General features: G+C 46.3%; 1 pseudogene; it reads left to right on the forward strand.

Moving 5' to 3' along the window:
• Positions 1 to 2798: 2798 nt before the first annotated feature.
• LOC129551659 (transmembrane epididymal protein 1-like) lies at positions 2799 to 3678 on the forward strand (annotated as a pseudogene).
• The last annotated feature ends 17658 nt before the right edge of the window (positions 3679 to 21336 follow it).

Consider the following 21336-nt stretch of genomic DNA (forward strand, 5'->3'; position numbering starts at 1 on the left):
GCAGAGATGAACTGGCTTTGTGTGAGCCTGGGCAGAGCACAGTCAAAACACAGAGTCACTTCTCTGGTTAATCAAGTGGTGTTGGGTAGATTACCAAGAAGATAAAGTAGGAGGGGATTTTGCAGACAGAGAGAACCAATTGGTCAATGACCAAGGCAATGAAAAGCGTGGGAATGTTCTAGAAAAATACAGAGAATTCAGAGGAGCTGAAGCATAATGTTGGTAGGTGGGGGAATGAAGGCATGAGTAATAGAAGGGGATAGACCACACAGGATCTTGTTTGCCTGGCCACGTAACTCCACCCTGCAGCCAACACAAGGCACTTGAAGAATGTTCATTAGGGAAATGGCACCATCAGCTATGAATACTAGCAGGCCCTCTTAGCAGCTATATGGAAAAGAGAAACCAGGAGGTGGAGAGGCCAGTGAGGGTCAGGAGGATGCTTTCATGGGCCAGCAGAGAGCTGAGATGGGGTGGTCACAGGAAAAGGAAAGTCTGCCTCTGCAGGAGGAAGAACTGGCTGGATGTGGTAAGGGACTGGTTGTGGACCTTTGTCGACAGGTAGAGGAAGGGAGGAGCCCAGGACAATGGCCTGGTTTCTGGCTTGGGCATCCAGTTGGTTGTTGAGAATTCAGTTCAATCACTCAGTTGTGTCCAACTCTTCGTGATCCCATGCACTGCAGCAAGCCAGGCTTCCCTGTCCATCAACACCTCCCAGAGCTTGCGCAAACTCATGTCCATCGAGTCGGTGATGTCATCCAACCATCTCATCCTCTGTCATCCCCTTCTCCTCCCACCTTCAATCTTTCCCAGCATCAGAGTCTTTTCCAGTGAGTCAGTTCTTCGCATCAGGTGGCCAAAGTTTTGGAGCTTCAGCTTCAGCATCAGTCCTTCCAACGAATATTCAGGACTAATTTCCTTTAGGATTAACTGGTTGGATCTCCTTGCAGTCCAAGGGACTCGCAAGAGTCTTCTCCAACACCACAATTCAAAAGCAGTAATTCTTCGGCACTCAGCTTTTTTTATGGTACAACTCTCACATCCATACATAATTATTGGAAAAACATAGCTTTGACTAGATGGACCTTTGTTGACAAAGTATGTCTCTGCTTTTTAATACACTGTCTAGGTTGGTCATAGCTTTACTTCCAAGGAGCAAGTGTCTTTTAATTTCATGGCTTCAGTCACCATCTGCAATGATTTTGAAGCCCAAGAAAATAATGTCTGTCACTGTTTCCACTGTTTCCCCATCTATTTGCCATGAAGTGATGGGACCGGATGCCATGATCTCAGTTTTCTGAATGTTGAGTTTTAAGCCAGCTTTTTCACTCTCCTCTTTCACTTTCATCAAGAGGCTCTTTAGTTCCTCTTTGCTTTCTGCCTGAGGGTAGTGTCATCTGCATATCTGAGGTTATTGATATTTCTCCCAGCAATCTAGATTCCAGCTTGTGCTTCTTCCAGCCCAGCGTTCCTCATGATGCACTCTGCAGTTGATTGTTCACCTGCTCCCAAAAGAGACCAGTCCATGTACTCTCTCTCCTTCCACCCCAGTCTGCTCTTCCCCTTGACCTGTGGTCTCTTCTCCCCACCCCATGTTCCTCATACCACTGGGCATTCCTTATCCTCCTGTCTATCTGAGGCACATGAACAGCAGACGGTTCAGGAATAGATCCCAGAAGAGGCTACCAGGCATTTCCCATCGACGGCTCACTTGATACAGCCCCTGCCCAGGTCACCTCTCAGCCCCTAGCTGGAGCTCTTGGTATGATAGAAATGGGTGGTCCAATAGTTAAGTCCCCCACTCCCCATCCCATTACTTGGCTGCCCAGACCTGACTCTTCTCTCCTTCCGCCTCGCCCCCACCCTCTTGCTTCAGTCCCTGAGTCTAGAGTTTCCTCTCGTGATCACTCACCACAGGGCCCTCCACTTCCAATGCCTGAACCTTCAAGACCCAATTCAACTGCCACCTCCTCCCCGATTCCCCCACGTGGAAGTCTATCTGCCCCGTCTCCCCTGGCCTTGGTGTCATCCTCTGGTTCGAAACACTTCTACGTATCCTTTGCTACACGTCAAGAACCCAAAGACAGTGCCTGCTCCAGGTAGGGCCCTGCACAGAGTAGGGGTAAGGGGTTTGTCCAGGGAAGGAGCAACAAAGCAGAGCCAAGACCTGGTGACCAGGATAAGAGGCAGACGTGGTCCTGGCCTCTCAGGGCAGGAGGAACTGAGTGTCAGTGGCTCCATCACCACCACTGTGTCTTGTCAGGGCAGCCCAGTCAGGGCCTGCAGCTGTAGAATCAAGGCTCAGAAACAACACCAGTGCAGGGGTGCAGCAGAAAGCAACATCCAGAACCTGAGTCACAGCCCTTCCCGTAGGGGTTCAAGTGAGGGTGGGGAACTTGGCCATCAACGGTGGTAAGCCTGAGTTTGTATTCACTGGCTGGTGAAACCCAGGGCATCCCAGTTGACGTAGTAATAAATGATGATAAGTGCCATCTATTGTACTGCCAAGGTGCCAAGTACTTCACATGCATTCTTCTTACAGTGGGATGCAAGCTCTGGGCTGAGGAAGGGAGAAGATTCCTGTCTGTTGTAACGGTACCGCCCTGTTCTGGAACCCAGCCATCAGAGAGGAGCCCGTCCAGCGCTCAGTTACCTGAAGATGACATGGGTCCATGTGGGGCCTGTGCCCTCCCCCTGTGTGGGCAACAGAGGTGGGACCACAGGGCCTCTCTTGAGAGTTGAGAGGTGGGGAGAGTCACTCACAAGCCCCGGCCCTCCAGCAGCCTGCTGGCTGAGGCATGGGCACTCTCTTGGGTCACCTGACTCCGGCCCTGCTCATCTATTCCACTGGGCTCTACTGTGCAGTCATGGTATCCCGGGCCCTCTCGCGGGGGCAGAAGCTCCTATTCCTCCCACTGCCCCCAAAGGACAAGCAAGGCCAGAGGTGCAGCCACGACTGGATGCAGAGGCAGTGGGGAAGATGGGAGCCGGCGTGATACTGATCTCGGGAGAGTTCTTCTTCCTGCCTGAAGCCAACCATTTTCTCCCAGTAGACTGGGAGGACCCTCGGAGGCCTTTTCAGCATCACAGAGAATGACAGCATGCCACCATCATTGCGTTCTTCCTGCTCAGTGCCCTGGTGGATCTCATGCGCCAGGCACAGCTGGCACAGCAGAGCGTGAAGCTAGAGTGGGCGGCCACAGCCTTGGCCCTTGCGTGGTAGTGCTGGAAATGGTGGCCCTCATCGAGCGCAGGATCACCCTGGAGTTCCGAGCGCACGCCAAGCTGATGCTGCCTGCCTTCCTGCTGGCTCTGATGCTCCCCATCTGGGCCCCTGACCAGCCCCCATTCTGGGTGCTCAAGGCCTGGCTGATGCTGGTGTCTGGCTCCTGGCTGCTCGTGGTGACCTTGATGCTGCATGCCCCACTCTCCTTGCAGCCCTGGCAGGCAGACAGCCCTGTGGACCTTGCCTCTGTCACCACCTTCTTCTGCTGGCTCCTGGGCTTGGGGGTTGTCATGCTGGCCATTGTCTATGGCCTCTGCAGCCTCTGGCACCATTGCTGCTCCTCCTGGAAAAGGGCCCCAGGTGCTGGGTACCAGCCGTGCCCCCTAGGCGAGGACAGTGAGGAGCTTGAGCAGTTCAGAGCCAAGGCCGTGCTGCAGGAAGAAGTCATCTAATCTAAAGATTGTCCTTCTTTCCCCAGCTGTGCTTTGCCTTGTCCCTATAAAGCCATGTAAGGGTGAGTGACACTGCAAGGTCTTGGGATCCACAGTGTATCTTCCTATCTCAGAAGCCATGTTCCTTGTCCCCAAATAAACCTGCCAGCTACCGGGATGGCTTTTTAATGCTGCCAGTCTATCAGCCTCTCTGTCTAGCCTACTGTGTGAGTATGGTTTCCAGGCCTCTCTGTGGGACTCCAGGACTTCTTCTCTAGTTGCTTCTAGAATCTAGGAGGGGTAAGGGATTGGAAGGTGGGAAATGAATGTGAATTGGATGGCTAACCCAGTCTTCCCAGCCCCATTACATCACTGATATCTGATAGGAAAGTCTCCCTTTCTTACTGTTCTTCTTAAAAAGTAGATTGTCTCTCCTTGACTCTTCTCAAAATTTGGAATACAGCTACTTTCTGATGTTTGGTAATAATAAACACAAAACTCAAGAAGATAAACCTCTCAAGGGTGGAGAACAAAGGAGGCAACAGAATAAATAAGGTGGTCTTAAAATGAGCAGCAGGTCCATGAATATATCAATAGGTAAATAAAGTGAAAGACCAATCATCATGGATCAACATGGGAGTTTGTCGTGATCCAAGGTCATAGTTAATCCATTGAGGATGCATTTAAAGCTGTGGATAGAAGTAGGCTTGAAGTTGTCTCTTGGGTGGGAAATCCTGTGTGCATTTGTGCCTGAGGCTGGAGAGTCGCATGTGAAAGAGAGAGAGAGATGGTAATAGTGGCTCTCCTCCACATTTGTATATTGTGAGGATTTCAGATGCCTTCATTCTTCTGTTCTTTTTGTTTCTGTGTTCTATGTTAATTATAGGAGGCTGGAGAACTTGTTTAAAAACAAAAGTGACTCTATTCCCTTCTGCTCTGAGGGGAAAGGGGGCAGGGCTGGCATAACTGGCAGCAGATTCTGGAGAGGAGAAGGGGGACCCAGGCACTTAGTGGAGGCTGAGCCTGGGGAGGGAGGGATCTGTGAGGAGTTCCAGCTACCGGGATGTTTTTTTATGACGGTTGTTTATGCTGGATGGTTTTTCCATCAGTTAGGCAGCTAAAGAAATGTGAAAGATGATGGGAACACAGAGGGAGAGGTAGGTTACCAAGATTTTGCAGTTCTTAAAACTGGTGGTGGGCAGGGATATCTAATAACTAACGCTAAAACCTTCTGTCCTGTGTTGTAAAAAATCCAGCCTTTTCAGAATTAATGGCAGAAGTTGTTAAAAACCTAGATTTATCTTCTTCAACAGATGTTAGCCAAAGAGGGATCAAAGTTGTGATTGTACAATTTTTGAGGTGAGTTATGAATAAAAATATTTTTAATCTACCCTTTTCAATAAAGCCAGCTTCTCAAATAAATGTTTTGGGGACTTCCCTGGTGGCCCAGTGGTTAAGATTCCACATTCCCAATGCAGGGGACCCGGGTTTGACTCCTGGTCAAGGAACTAGATCTCACTTGCCGTAACTAAAAGATCCACACGCCACAAGGAAGATTGAAGATCCTGCGTACTGCAAATAAGACCTGATGCAGCCAAATAAATAAATATATATCAAATAAATGTTTTGTGTAATTGATTCTAGGGGAAAACAAGGTCAAGGCACATATCTGTGTTGGTGGGATGCAAACGATCTCAGTGGTACCAAAGATGCAGGGAGGGACTCAGAGCTTAAGGGAACCTCAGAGTATCAGCACCCTAGAATCCACAGGAATTTTCAGAGCCTGGGACTTCTCTCAAAGTGAGGAGAGGAGGTGCAAATAAATCAGGATGTCAACTGACACATTATGTAGATGAAATGAAATACAGCTCAAGCAAGCTCTATAGAAATAGGTATCCCTTAGCCCAATTAGGATTCCACTGCTTCTCCTGGAATGAACCTCCTTGCATGGGTTGTATAAACACAACATTTGGAAATCTGGAGAGGCAGAGAGAAAGAACATGCCCATCATAGAAAGGCAAGCAAAAAGGATTGCAAGTTGAAATCCCACTAGTGAGAATGCTGCAATTCCATGATGGATTGTGTGGTCAGAAATGCTGTCATCAGAGGCTGGAAAGCTTCAAAGAGCATAGAGAGGTTTTCCAAGAGGCCAGGCAAGTTGAGCTGTGGTTTGAGGTTATCACTGAACATCATCTAAAGAAGCCGTGTTCTTGAGAATTCCCTGGCCGTCCAGTGGTTAGGACTCAGCACTTTCACTGCTGTGGGCCCAAGTTCGATCCCTGGTTGGGGAATTTAGATCCCACAATCAGCACAGTGCAGCCAAAACAAAAAACAGAAGAAGCCGTGTCCCTGAGCTTGGAAACAGGCTCCGGGAACTGCATGGCAAATAATTAAGTTAGAGGAAGAAGGGCAGCAAGGGAAGGAACAGGGAACAGGAAGAGCCTGGCAGACCCATCCTGGAGGACAGGCCCCAGATGCCAGAGGACAAAAGATGCCTCATTCCTCCCTAGAAGCTTCAACAGCTGGAACCAGACCAGCCCCCGCTTATCTTCCCAAGGAAGCAGGGACCCCATGGAGGAGAGCGCAGGCATCTAATTCTGGAGATCTAATTCAGGTGGACTAGATCAAATTTCAAGAACCCTGTTGGCAAACATGTCTCTACACCTTCTAACCAAAGATCCAAGGGTGAGCAGATGAGGAAAGATGCACAGAGCACAGGCGTCCAGCTAGCCTCCTGCGGAGCAAATTCTCACAGTTGGCCCTGTGCACCTTTGGGGGCCCTGCCGACAATGAGCAGCTTTCCCTACATGTCTGTGCTCCCAACCAGCTCAGCAGGAGTCGGGCCAGGCAGACATATGACACACACCCACAGATTTCTCAAGTGTTTTTGAGCCTTAAAAGAATGCCAGCTTCCTTATAAAAGGAGCTTACTCTCAGATATCATAATTGAGATGTCACTCCATTGTGCTATTTCCATGGAGGAAAAAATAATATTGATTCATTTTTTTTCTGCTCATAAAGTAATAAAAGTTCATCGGAAAACAGCTGGAATCTCAGAAATGTACGAGAAAGAAAATTAAAATGGTTCACAAGGCTGACCATTTATTCAGTCAACAAACACATACTGGGCTCAGACGTTTTTAATGCCAGGTCTTTACTCTTGCCTAGAAAATCCCATGGATGGAGAGAGTCTGGTAGGCTGCAGTCCACGGAGTCGCTAAGGGTTGGACACGACTGAGCAACTTCACTTTCACTTTTCACTTTCACACATTGGAGAAGGAAATGGCAACCCACTCCAGTGTTCTTGCCTGGAGAATCCCAGGGACGGGGGAGCCTGGTGGGCTTCCATCTATGGGGTCACACAGAGTCGGACATGACTGAAGTGACTTAGCAGCAGCAGCAGCAGCTTTGGGCAGCAGAGAGGAACAGCGCTTGCTCCAGTGTTGTTTCCATGCTAGTGGGGAAAGCAGAAAAGAGATAATTCAACAAGCATAAAATACATCAGGTCATAATAAATAGCATGAAGAATAAACAGGGCAAAAAGAGCAGGGAGACTGAGGGTGGGCGTGGTACGAACTTCATATTTAGAGGATCAGATGACATTCAACCCAGAAAGAAGCAAAGAGAATTTTGAGAGCGTTTTCCTTCCAATCTTTTAAATATACGTTAACATTCTTATTATTGGTTGCAAGTTTTCAGATAAACATTTTTTAAATCATTTTTTCCTTAAAAAAGTAATATTTGTTCATTTTAGAAAATCTAGAGCATATGGAAAAGTAGAGACAAGACAAATCTCCCACAATCATACAATCAGAATCATCCCTCTCTGTCACATTTCTTTCTGTGTCAATTGTCAACCCACATAGTATTCACACTAGGGAATCCTGCTTCTCTTCTTCTAATTCTCTCTCTCATAAACCCCATGATGGTCAGGGTTTTGAGAGAGAAAGTACCAGAGGCTACCATTTCCCCTTTTGCAGGAAAAGGCCTTCAGAAAAACCCAGATGCCGCCCTGTCTGGATGACCCTGGACTCCCCAGGAAACATGTTACTACTGAGATAGTTGGACCCAAGTCAGTCAGGCAGTCAGTTCAGTCGCTCAGTCGTGTCCGACTCTCTGCGACCCCATGAATCACAGCACGCCAGGCCTCCCTGTCCATCACCAACTCCCAGAGTCCACTCAAACTCATGTCCACAGAGTCGGTGATGCCATCCAGCCATCTCATTCTCTGTCGTCCCCTTCTCCTCCCGCCCCCAACCTTTCCCAGCATCAGAGTCTTTTCCAGTGAGTCAACTTGTCGCATGAGGTGGCCAAAGTATTGGAGTTTCAGCTTTAGCATCAGTCCTTCCAATGAACACCTGTAATATGTCCTAAATGCCCAGAAGTCAAGTCTCAGAAAGACGGGCCACCTTTTGTCAGACTCAAAGGGAGCTGAGCCGCAGTATTTGTGTCAAAGGTAGAGGTGTGAGAGAGGCTAACACCTCCAGGGTGATCAGGCAGGCACCAGAGAGAAGCAGCAATGGTCTGTGCCCAGAACCAGAGCTGTAAGCCCCTCCACTCCAGAGACTGGGCAGCCCAGGCTTCTCTTTAAAGCTCCTACAAAAGAGATACCATTGTCTTCTGTTTCGTCGCTCAGTCGTGTCCGACTCTATGTGACCCCGTGGACTGTAGCCTCCCAGGCTTCTCCGTCCATGGGATTCTCCAGGCAAGAATACTAGAGTGGGTTACCGTTTCCTTCTCCAGGGGATCTTCCCGACCCAGGGATCGAACCTGGGTCTCCCGCATTGGAGGCAGAAGCTTTAACCTCTGAGCCACCAGGGAAGCCCACCATTGTCTTCAGTTCAGTTCAGTCGCTCAGTCATGTCCGACTCTTAGCGACCCCATGAACCACAGCACGCCAGGCCTCCCTGTCCATCACCAACTCCCGGAGTTCACTCAAACTCATGTCCATCGAGTCGGTGATGCCATCCAGCCACCATTGTCTTAGCAAGCCCCAAAGATTCTGATCCTCCTCTAAAGAAGAAAGATGGATGTTATCAGCTGCTGTGGTTCCCTCCCTCTCCGGCAGTGTCTCCACCCTGACCACACCCCTCTGGGTCTGGGCTTCTTCCTTCCTGCTGTTTTTTCTCAGGAAAACATCATTCTGTACCTATGACTCTTCACACTCACCCCCACACTCTACCCAATCAGGTCACTAGAAGGTTTCATAAGCAATGATGCTCTTCAAAAATCTGTGAGCATGATCACTGAACCCTGGGAAGGGTTCGGTTATCTGTGATGGGTGGAAATGACTGATCAAAGGTGTTGGGACCTTCTCAGGATCTGTGCTCATGTCCTGCCTATTTCACTACAGTCCAGTACTTCAGGCAGTCTCTGCTCATTCTCCTATAAAGTCTTTCTACTTTCTAACTGTGTGTCAGTAAGAAAATTACTTGCCCTTTCTGAGCCCCAGTTTCCTGGGACTGGTAGGAATAGGTCCTAGCATCCCCCAATTTCACAATTGCCTAGTGTCAGAGCCCAGAGTCATCAGCACAGAGCTTGGGAGCCCCAAAGAGGCAACAGGGAGTCCCAAAGAGGGGAATCCCACTTGGTGGGGAAGAGGCTGGGTACAGGCTAGTTCCATGTGTAAGGTGTTACAGGAGCTGGGCCTTGGAGTCCCTCTAGAATAGTTTTTAAGAGCATAAAATTGAATTTTGGCTCTGCCACTTACTGTGATTATCAGCAACCTAAGCACTTCTTGGCTTCAACTTCTTCATCTTACTTCAGTAATGATGCCTATCTCATAGGTTTGTGGTGAGTGTTTACAGGTTAAAGACAGAGAGGTCAGCATCCTATCTGGACTCAAGGTGAGGGCTTGAAAGTGATTCTAATTATGTTTATATTATGAGCCATGATTAATATTTACTGGGTGAAGACAGGTGAGCAGTGATGGCACGTCAGGCAGAAAGAACACCATTAGTGAAGGCCTGACCAGACAAGGTGGCTGGAAAGTATGTTGGTGGGATTTTGGGCCCTGGGAGTAGGATGGAGGATGAGACTCCAGCGACCTCCCCTTCTCTGCTCCCTAGCTCACATTTCCAATCCCCATCACCTGACCAGGAATTCTGTACAGAAATGCCAGCCACACCCTTGCCCCTCACCACCCTTCACCTTCTGGAGTGGGAACTATCTCTCTAGCTCCCCACTGCTGACAGAGCCTAGTCCCTCAGCACCACCTGTCTGGCCAGCACAAGTCTCCTAAATGATCCTCCTGCCTCCACCACAGTGTTCCCTTCAGAATACACCCCACACAGGTCCCAGAGCCAGCTCCATGGAATGTAGGGGTGGTCACCCTACAACCACTCCACCTGCCCGCTGCCTCTACACCGAGTGCTGGTACAAAGCTCTTCACAGGCCCCCTTTCCCTCCATGTCACCCCCTCCTCCAGCATCTAGACAACAAAACCACTCGCCTTTACCAAACGTACCACCAACGTGTTTTTGGGTTGTCACATGTGCCGGTCCCCCTGTCCAGGATGCCCTCCGCAATTCTTCTCCTGAAAACATTTTTTTGGATCATCTGTATCCAGTACACTCTCCCTCCTTAGGTGCTGTGTGGCTCTGGAACAAGTCTTGATGCTGGAACTATTGGACCATGTGCTCCAAGGAGACCCCAGACCCCACTGCCAGGCCGCAAGCTATCAGCTCATTTTTACACTTGTCAACACCCAACACAGTGCCCAGCTCTTCTCAGAGGCGCCACAGAAAAGTGTGGAGTGATTGAGAGTGGAAAAAAAGGATCAGAGCATGGAGAGAGGGTTAGGGGGGAACACCAGAGATTTGGAGGCCGAAAAAATGGCATCCTGTGGTATTTTAGGGAGGTGATCGTGGGCACGGAGAGAGCAGACTGGATGTGCCCAGGATGCTGGGACTTCTCCACCTTCAGAGAGCAGCGGGAAGAGGAGAGCTGTGCACACCCACTAAAAGAAGGCCGGTGGCTGTGAGGAGAGAGGAGGGTTGGCCCTCCACCTTCCCTTTAGCAACTCTTTTATTAGAGGGTTCACTCTTGTGCTGCAAAGAAACAGTTTATTGAGGCAAAGGCAGAGGACACATTCAGAGAAGAGTGCTGGCATCCTTGAGAGTGAGATTTTTGCTCCCCATTTTATCTTACTTTTAGCCCTTTAAATAGGTGGGGGTCTTTTTGATCAGGGGTGGAATATTCATCGAGGAGAGGGTTGAGTTGTGGCCTGGGTTACACCAGCTTGCATCAGCTTTTGGCCCCATGCATTGGTCTCCTGAAGCCACTGGACTTGCACTCTAAGTACTGTTTTTTCTTAAATTTACCCTCACTAGACGAGCACCACATGTGGAAGGTCACACAGGGTCAGCAGCAAACTACGCATTTTTATTGCACATGCTCCATGGTGGCTCAGATGGTAAAGAATCTGCCTGCGATGCCAGAAACCTGGGTTTGATCTCTGGGTCTGGAAGAGTCCCTGGAGAAGGAAATGGCTACCCACTCCAGTATTCTTGCCTGGAGAATTCCATGGACAGAGGAGCCTGACAGGCTACAGTCCATGGGGTCACAAAGAGTCAGACATGACAGAGTGACTAATATTTTCATTTTCATGGTTTTCATGGTCAGCATTTCTTGCTCAGATGCTAAAAAGTTTCTGTTTTAGATGCCATTCCTCCATGCATCATGGCTTCATTACGTGCAAAACAAGGAGGTGGCTTTGTCTTCTGCCCAATGCCTATACATGAGGAGGCTGTCCTTGGACCCAGCCCTGTCTTTCCCACCTCATGATGAAAGTGTCAGGGCTCAACTAATCAGAGTCCATTCACAGCATTAACCTACATCATATTTCCTCTCTGGTGCCAAGCAACTTGCAGATATTTACCCCACTGATTTGGCCCTTTGCCAAAGATCCAGATTCTTTGCTGGTCTAGGCGGTTATGGATCTGAGAGCTGGGGTGGCTCTCCTGGTGTCAGAGTAAACAGAGAGGAGGCTTTTCTGAGGAGCATCTCCATGACCTGTTTCAAGGGCAGAAGCTGTGACTGCACCTTTTATTATTTTCCCCAGTGTAAAAAATATGATACCTAATGGTATATGCCTTGCATCAATGACATGGAAAAAATGTCATAAAATGGAAATGAAAAATGGAAAAGAATTCATGAAAAGAAGGTTAAAAAGAAAACAAAGAAAGCTTCTTAATAAAGATGGATTTATAACGGGGAATTAAAAGTGTTTCTAAAATACCTCTTGCTGTATATATTACAAACAGAAACAATAATCAAAGCTGTTAATTCCATCTGCTTCCTATACCAAGGAAAAAATCCTTACATGTGGGTGTCAGGAGGCCTTAAATAAATGGAGGGGATTTACCCAGGGTCTCCCAGAACCCCATCCTGGCTGGCATTTTGCCTTCAAGGCCCCCTCCACTTCCACACCACGGTCATAGGAGGACACCGCCTGCCTCCGCTTTCTTCTCATCACCCAGCCCTTATCTCTTCACTGTTTGGGTTTGAACCCAGCCCTCAGGTAAGGAAACTCTTGAGGGCTCCCAGCAACCTCATTGTTGCCCTCACAACCTTTTCTAATGTCTCTGTCATATGTACCCTTCCTCTCTCTTCTGCTTTTCCATAAGTCTCCTGCTGCCTCCCCCACCACTCCTGCCCACTGGTTCCTCATTTTATCCCAACCTTTTAAGCACAGGTAATTTCCTAAATTCCACCCTTGGTTTGCTTTTCCTCTCTCCATGCACAGGCTCTCTCTGAGTATCTCTTACCCTTCCATGCTTCAAGTTTTATTTTATTCAAATGACTTCCAAATCTACGTGGCTAGCCCTAAGCTCTTTCTCCAAGCTTGAGATTCGCAGATGGTAGCCTATAAATAAGAAAGATCATTAACAAGTGAAAAAAAAAGGTATTTTTTAAGTCAGCAACTCAAAATTATGAAGGGGTCCCTTGATGGATTAGAAACCATAAAGAACTTCTAAAGATGAAATGATGGTGAAACGTTGATGGGTATTGGGTTGAAGAAAACACAATAACACAATCCAAACTGTGGACAGGACAGCACCAGGCCCAGAGGAAGGCACGCCTGGGAGCTGGAGGGGCCCAAGGCCACTCAAACAGAGAACCGCCACGAGGGGCAGGGTCTGGTCTCCATAAACCAACCCCTGCCCCACTCACTCATGCACCAGCCAGTCAGAGGCGACCAGGATGGCTCCCTCCTGGCAACACGGCAGATGTGGGCTGGAGTCAGAGAAATAAGGCAGGGTCCGGTGCACACCAGAAACTGGAGTATCCATGCCACAAGACCAGCCACGGCCACCCCCCGTTGCCGCCTGCCCACCCTCCCCTTCCCCACTCACCCCATCCCACCATTTTCCTGAGTAGGTAGCAGAAGCAGGTACTAGAGAGCACCACTCATCTCAGTGATGGGCAGAGTCCACAGTCAGCACACTCTTGAGTGAGGCTAACGCCATGAAAGAGTGGAGCAGACAGCAAAAGGAGCGATCAGAAGCAACGTTTATCCTCAGCAAGACCTAAACATAATCCAAATGCTCAGACCGCTAAGTGAAGGTCTGGCATCCAAGAAACAAGAAGCAGGCTGTGCCGAAAAAGAACCAATGAGAACGCTCGAAAATAAAAAATACCATAAAGGAAATTAAAAACTTAAGCTGATGAGCTGATAACAAAGTAATGACAGTTTGTAAGAATTACTGAGTTGGAAAATTCAGCTGAGGGATTCTTCTGGAATGCAGCACAAGAAGAGGAAAGTATGAATTCATTTAAGAGATGTGGAAAATAAATTCTAAAGTTCCAATCTCCTTTTAACAGGTGTTTCAGAAAAAAATAGAATAGAGAGGGAACTTTTAAAGAAATGTTCAAACTAAAAATTAGAATAGAAAATAATGTAATGTTGTGTTCCCACTAATCAGCACTAATAATTCATAATGTTTTACTGGATGTGCTTCAAGTAATATTTTTAGAGAAATAAAACTACAGATAAAACTGATGGTTTTTCTGAGGCAATACCACTATAATGAATTTACAGATCTTTCTAAGTCCATTTTATATATATACACACACATATATGTATGGGGAAGCCCATTTGTTATATAATACACATGTGTCCTATACAATAAAAGGGCTTCCCCAGTGGCTCAGCGATAAAGAACCTGCCTGCAAGCAGGAGATGAGGGTTCAATCTCTGGTTCAGGAGGATCCCCTGGAGTAGGAAATGGCAACCCACTCCAGTATTCTTGCCTGGGAAATCCCATGAACAGAGGAGCCTGGCGAGCTACAGTTCATGGGGTCACAAAGAGTCAAACACAACTTAGCGACTAAACAATTGAACAAATACAATGCCGTTGCATGTAGCTTTAAAGTTTCAGTTCAGTTCAGTCAGTTCAGTCGCTCAGTCGTATCCGACTCTTTGTGACCCCATGAATCACAGCACGCCAGGCCTCCCTGTCCATCACCAACTCCCGGAGTTCACTCAAACTCATCTCCATTGAGTCGGTAATGCCATCCAGCCATCTCATTCTCTGTCATCCCCTTCTCCTCCCACCCTCAATCCCTCCCAGCATCAGAGTCTTTTCCAGTGAGTCAACTCGTCGCATGAGGTGGCCAAAGTATTGCAGTTTCAGCTTTAGCATCAGTCCTTCCAATGAACACCCAGGATTGATCTCCTTTAGAATGGACTGGTTGGATCTCCTTGCAGTCCAAGGGACTCTCAAGAGTCTTCTCCAGCACCACAGTTCAAAAGCATCAATTCTTCGGCGATCAGCTTTCTTCACAGTCCAACTCTCACATCCATACATGACCACGGGAAAAACCATAGCCTTGACTAGACGGACCTTGGTTGGCAAAGTAATGTCTCTGCTCTTTAATATGCTATCTATGTTGGTCATAACTTTCCTTCCAAGGAGTAAGCGTCTTTTAATTTCATGGCTGCAATCAGCATCTGCAGTGATTTTGGAGCCCCAAAAAATAAAGTCTGACACTGTTTCTACTGTTTCCCCATCTATTTGCCAGGAAATGATGGGACCAGATGCCATGATCTTTGTTTTCTGAATGTTGAGCTTCAAGTCAACCTTTTCACTCTTCTCTTTCACTTTCATCAAGAGGCTTTTTAGTTCCTCTTCACTTTCTGCCATAAGGGTGGTGTCATCTGCATATCTGAGGTTATTGATATTTCTCCCAGCAATCTTGATTCCAGCTTGTGCTTCTTCCAGCCCAGCGTTCCTCATGATGTACTCTGCATAAAAGTTAAATAAGCAGGGTGACAATATACAACCTTGACGTATTCCTGCTCTCAATATGCCAGCAAATTTGGAAAACTCAGCAGTGGCCACAGGACTGGAAAAGGTCAGTCTTCATTCCAATCCCAAAGAAAGGTAATGCCAAAGAATGCTCAAACTACCGCACAATTGTACTCATCTCACACACTAGTAAAGTCATGCTCAAAATTCTCCAAGCCAGGCTTCAACAATATGTTAACTGTGAACTTCCAGATGTTCAAGCTGGTTTTAGAAAAGGCAGAGGCACCAGAGATCAAATTGCCAACATCCGTTGGATCATGGAGAAAGCAAGAGAGTTCCAGAAAAACATATATTTCTGCTTCTTTGACTATGCCAAAGCCTTTGACTGTGTGGATCACAATAAACTGTGGAAAATTCTGAAAGAGATGGGAATCCCAGACCACCTGACCTGCCTCTTGAGAAACCTGTATGCAGGTCAGGAAGCAACAGTTAGAACTGGACATGGAACAACAGACTGGTTCCAAATAGGAAAAGGAGTACGTCAAGGCTGTATATTGTCACCTTGCTTATTTAACTTATATGCAGAGTACATCATGAGGAACGCTGGGCTGGAAGAAGCTTTAAAGTTTACTTAAGTAATAATATACTGCACATAGGTTGTTATAACTTGGGGTTTTCAAACAAGAGTGTAAATTTTAGCTTTCTCTGCATTTATGGGGAGTAAACCAGTTAATTTCTCTGGACTGCTATAGAATGTCTCATTGTATTACTGACTATACCACATTTTTATATAGTACTTTATCTATAGATGGATTTATGCAATAGTTCAAATTGTTTTACCATCATGAACAATAAAACAATATAAAAATATGTGCTTTAGGCACTTGAGTGAAGATTTTCCAAGTATATATCTAAAAGTAGAGTTGCAGAGTGAGAGGATATCCACATTTCCAATTTTACTATAGTCTGGAAAACTGCTCTTCAATTTATACTCCAGCAAGTAGTATATAGCTGTCCTCACTTTTCCTCGACTTCACCAAGACTGAATATTTTCATACTTTTTAATTTTGCCAGACTGATGGATAAGAAATTATACCTCATTATAATTTTTATTTGTTTGACCTTGATTTCTAGTCAGTTTGACTACCCTTTCATAGTCTACTGGCCATTTGGGATTCCCTTCCTGTGAATTGTCTCTTTGCCATTTTTAAAATTGATATATAATTGACATATAACATTATATTTGTTTCAGGTGTATAGCATAATGATTCAATATATTGCAAAATGATCACCACAAAAAGTCTAGTTAATGTTCATCCACACACATTAACTATATAATTTTTTTTTTGTTGGGTACTTTTAAGATCTACTATCTTAGCAAGACATATATATGGAATTTAGAAAGGCAGTAACGATAACCCTGTATATGAGACAACTAATCTTCGAATGTATAGGCATAAAGTTGTTTCTATTATTTATATTCTTAATGCCTCTATGAATAATTCCCATTTTGAATAGTGTTTATTTGCAAGACTTTTCTTGTTGATTATTGTTACCTGATGTTTCTCTTTTTAGAGAAGCTTTCTAAGGCAGCTTTGACTCTGTTGAGCCTCTCAATTTTATCTTTATTTTTATTGCCTTAATACCTGATATGTATTAGGTGCTTTCTTTTCTTTATGATTATTCTGTTTATCTTGCTAACTTCTTAAACTGACTGTATACTTGTAGACTCATTGATTTTCCTTTTTATGTAAAGTCTACTACATTTAAGGCCTCAGTTGATGTTTTCCATATCCCGTAGGTTTTTGTTATCTTTTCTGTAATGATGTTGTTTTTAAATGCCATGTACTCAGTGAGTGATATAAACACATTGTAAATTTCAGTTTTCTAACAAAAAGTTTAAGAAAAGAAAAAAAGAAAAAAAAAGATCTACAACAACTTTCAAATATACAATACAGTATTATTAAGTATGGTCACCAGCTATACATTATATCCCCAGGAATTATTTAGCTAATGACTGGAAGTTTATACTTTTGACCCCCTTCACCCATTTCACTCAGCCCCTCCACCTCCTGGATCCTTTTTTCAGTTGCATTTATAGTGTTTTATCATTTAAATGTTTTAAATTTTTACATAGTCAAATTTATCCTCTGGTGGGAGATATATCTTTTTAAAGAATGAGTATTTCTTTTCTAATAGTTCCAAAACTAAAAGGGTTTTTAAGGCAGTATTTTATTTTACTTTTCTGTTTTATTTTATATTGGAGTATGGGGTCGCAAAGAGTCGGACACGACTGAGCGACTGAACTGAACTGAACTGATAGCTGATTAACAATGTTATGATAGTTTCAGGTGGACAGCAAAAGGGCTTAGCCATACAAATACATGTATCCATTCTCTCCCAAACTCCCTTCACATCCAGGCTGCCACATAATATTAAACAGAAAGACCTACAGTAGGACCTTGTTGGTTATTGATTTTAAATATACATGAACATGTCAATCCCAAATTCCCTAATTATCTCTTTACCCCATTCTTTCCCACTGGCAATCATAAGTTAATTCTCTAAGTCTGTAAGTCTGTTTCTATGTCATAAATATGTTCATTTGTATCATTTATTTTCAGATTTTGTATATGAGGGAGGTCATATGATCTTTTTCCTTCTCAGTCTGACTTAACTTCAATGAGTATTTCTTGAACCTAAAAAATTTGAGTCCTCAGAATTGAAAGAACACTGAGTGTCAAACAGAGTGAATATAATAAACGCCCATCTAGACCCAAAGCAGTGGAACTTCAGGCATTTGTGGTGGGGGAGAACTGTTATTTGTCCAAGTGTTTGCAGTGGAACCAGAAGAGAGAGGGGGAGCTGTCTAGGTCCTGGGAGAAACAAGCACAGAACTGAGGTCTCACACATTCTCTGGTCTCGGGCTGTCCTGTGTAGCCACTTTACAAACCCGCCGTGCCTCGGGACATTCCTGCAAACAGAATTCTGGAGGCTCATTAGGGAGCATGGGTGGAAGGATTTTGTTGTTACTGTTATTTTGGTTTTTTAACACAATAACTAACAATTTAGAGTTCACAAAGCATTGTTTATACATTAGGCTGAACCATCTTAAATTGCCATTTCTGAGAGTGAAAAGACCATTGAATGCTGGCAGTTTCCTAGAATTCAACCTCATACATGATTTCATTTCATAGTCTTAACTCTGTGAGATTTCCCCTATTATTATCATTTTTTTTTTTTTTTTTACAGAGGAGCAGCCAGTGGGACAGGAAGCTTAAGACCACGGACAGGGGCTTTAAGACAGCTAAATGGTGGGGAGGGGGTAGTCTCCATCTCCCTGCCTGATTTGGGTAGTGCTTGCTCCATCTGAGAAATGGGAAACACACTGCATGATCCCCTCTCCCTGCAGGAAGATCGTGCCTGTCACAGAGCTCGTCTGTCTTCTAGGGAGATTAGACTCAAGATAATCAGGGGCAAAAAAAAAAAAAGGCTTTTGCCCAGAAACCTTGGCCTTGGCATTCAGACAGACAACATGCTTCAGGTATAACATATGAGCTGGAGGAACATGTGTCAGAGCAAGCACGGACTGTAGTCAGAGATGATCAGGTGGGTGGGGAAGAACGAATAATTGCTGTATGTGTCGCAGCTGCTAAGCGCTCTGTTCAGAACCCTAAGCAGCCAGTGTGCAGTTTACCTGCACCTACAGTATTCCAGGAGGAAAGCTTCCAGGCCTGGATGACATCCTTAGCAGGCCCGAGATTTTCTGCTCATTTTTAGAATAGGGTCTGCAGTCTCTTGGGGTTGCAAACACAGTCTGGATTCAGTACTTGCAAATACAAGACTTTTATCAAAACTCAGGACTTCTTTTTACCTTAAATCCTCTCTCTTCCCCCGGCCTGGTCTGCCCAGCTGGACCCCGCAGTGAGGACATTGGAGAGAACTTGGCTTCTTCTATGGTTTTCCACTGGGTCTCCCCAGCCAGTTGCCATGGCTACAACTCTGCTACTCCACAGGAGCAGGCGGTGAAGGGGCAGCAACAGCTGGCAGTTAACTTCAAGCTTCCTTGCCAGGCAGATGTTGAATTCTGCCTCTTTCTCATGGAGTGCTTTAATACCCTCTCCACAGGCTTCCCACTCAGCCCCTTTCTTCCCAAATGCTCCCTAGCCTGTGGTTGTATCTCAAGTCCAATCTCATTTCAGCTGGTCATCTGGGGGTTCTTCAGGACTAACCTTTAGCTAGCAGGGTCCCTGCACACAGGATCCAAGACATGGAGCCCCCAGAGGCTCTCTGCTGTGAGGTCCACATCTGACCAGCAGAAACTCCAATGCTTCTTGTAGCCCAAAAAAACTCTGGGAGAGGGAGGTGGTCCCAGGATGATGGCAGCCGCCCAACAAGAGCAGCTAGTGAGCCCTTCTCTTATCTTCCAGACTCCCTAAGTGGGTGAGGGCCAGGCCCCCAGGCCCCAGATCCAGGGTTCATATGTTAAGCACTTGGAGTAGCCCTCTCCACCCCCAGACACTCACCCCCACTAGGTCTGAGGTGAGGGAGCAGGCACTCACCCCAGCCCCAAGATAGGACTCACAGCACAGATTTCTCCAGAGAAATCCTCCTCACAATATCCTTCTGCCTCCTCTATTTCTACTTTTTCAGAGTCTCAAAGGGGGCAAGAGGTTTCAAAAGTCTTGGAACAGATGTTGGCATTTCCTTAGAAAATCTCCAGAAAGTGACTTGGCATCGCACTTTGGATTTTCACATCTATAATACATGTTAATGCCTGGTGGAAAATCTAGTTTTAAGGTCCTGTTACATTTATACGCATTGACTCTTTTTACATTCATCGGAACAGATAACATTTTTTTCATTTTTAAGGATGAGGAAAACTCATCTCCGAGGACTTGTTCCCAAGCTCACAGAAGTCCTGGAGGAAAGAGGCCCAAATGGACTGAGGAAACACTGAGGCAAAGCCATGGCAGGCATCCCAGCACAGAGGTGAGGCCAAGGTCACCCAGCCAGTCAGTGATGGAGCTGGGATTCCAACCAGGTCTGTCCAGGGTTGCCTGGGAGGGGTGTGCTCAGTGACCACAGAAAGACGCTGAAGGCCCAGAGGGAAGGGCCTCCTTCGTTTGGGACCCAGGACCCAGGTCACCACAAGAGGCTCTGGGCTACTACAGGGCTGATGTAGGTCAGCTCCTGTGACTCAGTCCAGGCTACACCCTCACAAGACACAGTGGGACCTAGTTTCAGAGAGAGGGATGGGAGGACTTGGGTTGTGCAGAGGACCGATTATTCTACTGATTTGCCAACAACCCCATCTCAATATGACTTTCGACTCAGAGGAGGATGCCAAGAGGCCTGACTCACCTAGTCCAACATCCAATCCAAACACTGTGAGGAAAGGGCTCAGCTCAGCCAACACTATAACTGCAGGAGGACGGGGAATCTGTGCTGGGATCCCAGCCATGTCTTTGCCTCAGTGTTTCCTCGGTGTATTTGGGCCTTTTCTCTATGACAGCTTGGGAACAAGCCATGCTGGGACTTCAGCAGGTGGTCCACAACTACGGCAGGAAGGTGCTGAGAGGTGAGAGACGGAGGAACTGACTTAGCTGGTCCTTAGAGGAGGGCAAGCATATGGCACTGGCCAGACAGCAAGAGGGGCTTAGTTTTGTCGCTGATGAGGTCCAGTCCGGTGGACAGTTCCGACACAGTAGTTATTAAGCCATGTTCCAGGTGGGATGGGAGGTGGGAGGGAGGTACAGGAGGGAGGAGATATATATATAAATAATTACGACTGGGGGGCTTCCCAGGTGGCACTAGTGGTAAAGAATCTGCCTGTCAATGCAGGAGACTCAAGAGACTTGAGTTTGATCCCTGAATTAGGAAGATCCCCTGAAATAGGAAATGACAGCCCACTCTAGTAGTCTTGCCTGGAAAATTCCATGGACAGAGGAGCCTGGCAGGCTACAGTCCATGGGGCTGCAGAGTCAGACACAACTGAGTGACTGAACACATACACACAGTTATGACTAATTCGAGTTGCTGAACGGCAGAAACCAACACAATAAAGCAATTATCCTCTAATTTAAAAAAAAAAGCAATGTTCCATTCACAATGCAGTGACCACTGAACATCATAGCATAGAACGCTTAATTATATGAAGAGATGCTTACAATATTGTTTAATGAAGACTATGTGGACAGAATCTGCCTGCAATTCAGGAGACCCGGGTTCAATCCCCAGGTCAGGAGGATCCCCTGGAGAAGGGAAGGGCAACCCGCTCCAGTGTTCTTGCCTGAGAAATCCTTTGGACAGAGGAGCCTAGCAGGCTACAGTCCATGGGGTTGCAAAGAGCCAGACACAACTGAGTGACTTTCGCTTTCTTCCTGTGAAACAAAATTCTATATTTATAAAAGCAGTGCTGTTGCTT

Source organism: Moschus berezovskii, chromosome 1 (assembly GCF_049115385.1).
Source record: "Moschus berezovskii isolate FMDL1 chromosome 1, NW_MosBer_1.0, whole genome shotgun sequence".
NCBI classification, from domain to species: domain Eukaryota; kingdom Metazoa; phylum Chordata; class Mammalia; order Artiodactyla; family Moschidae; genus Moschus; species Moschus berezovskii.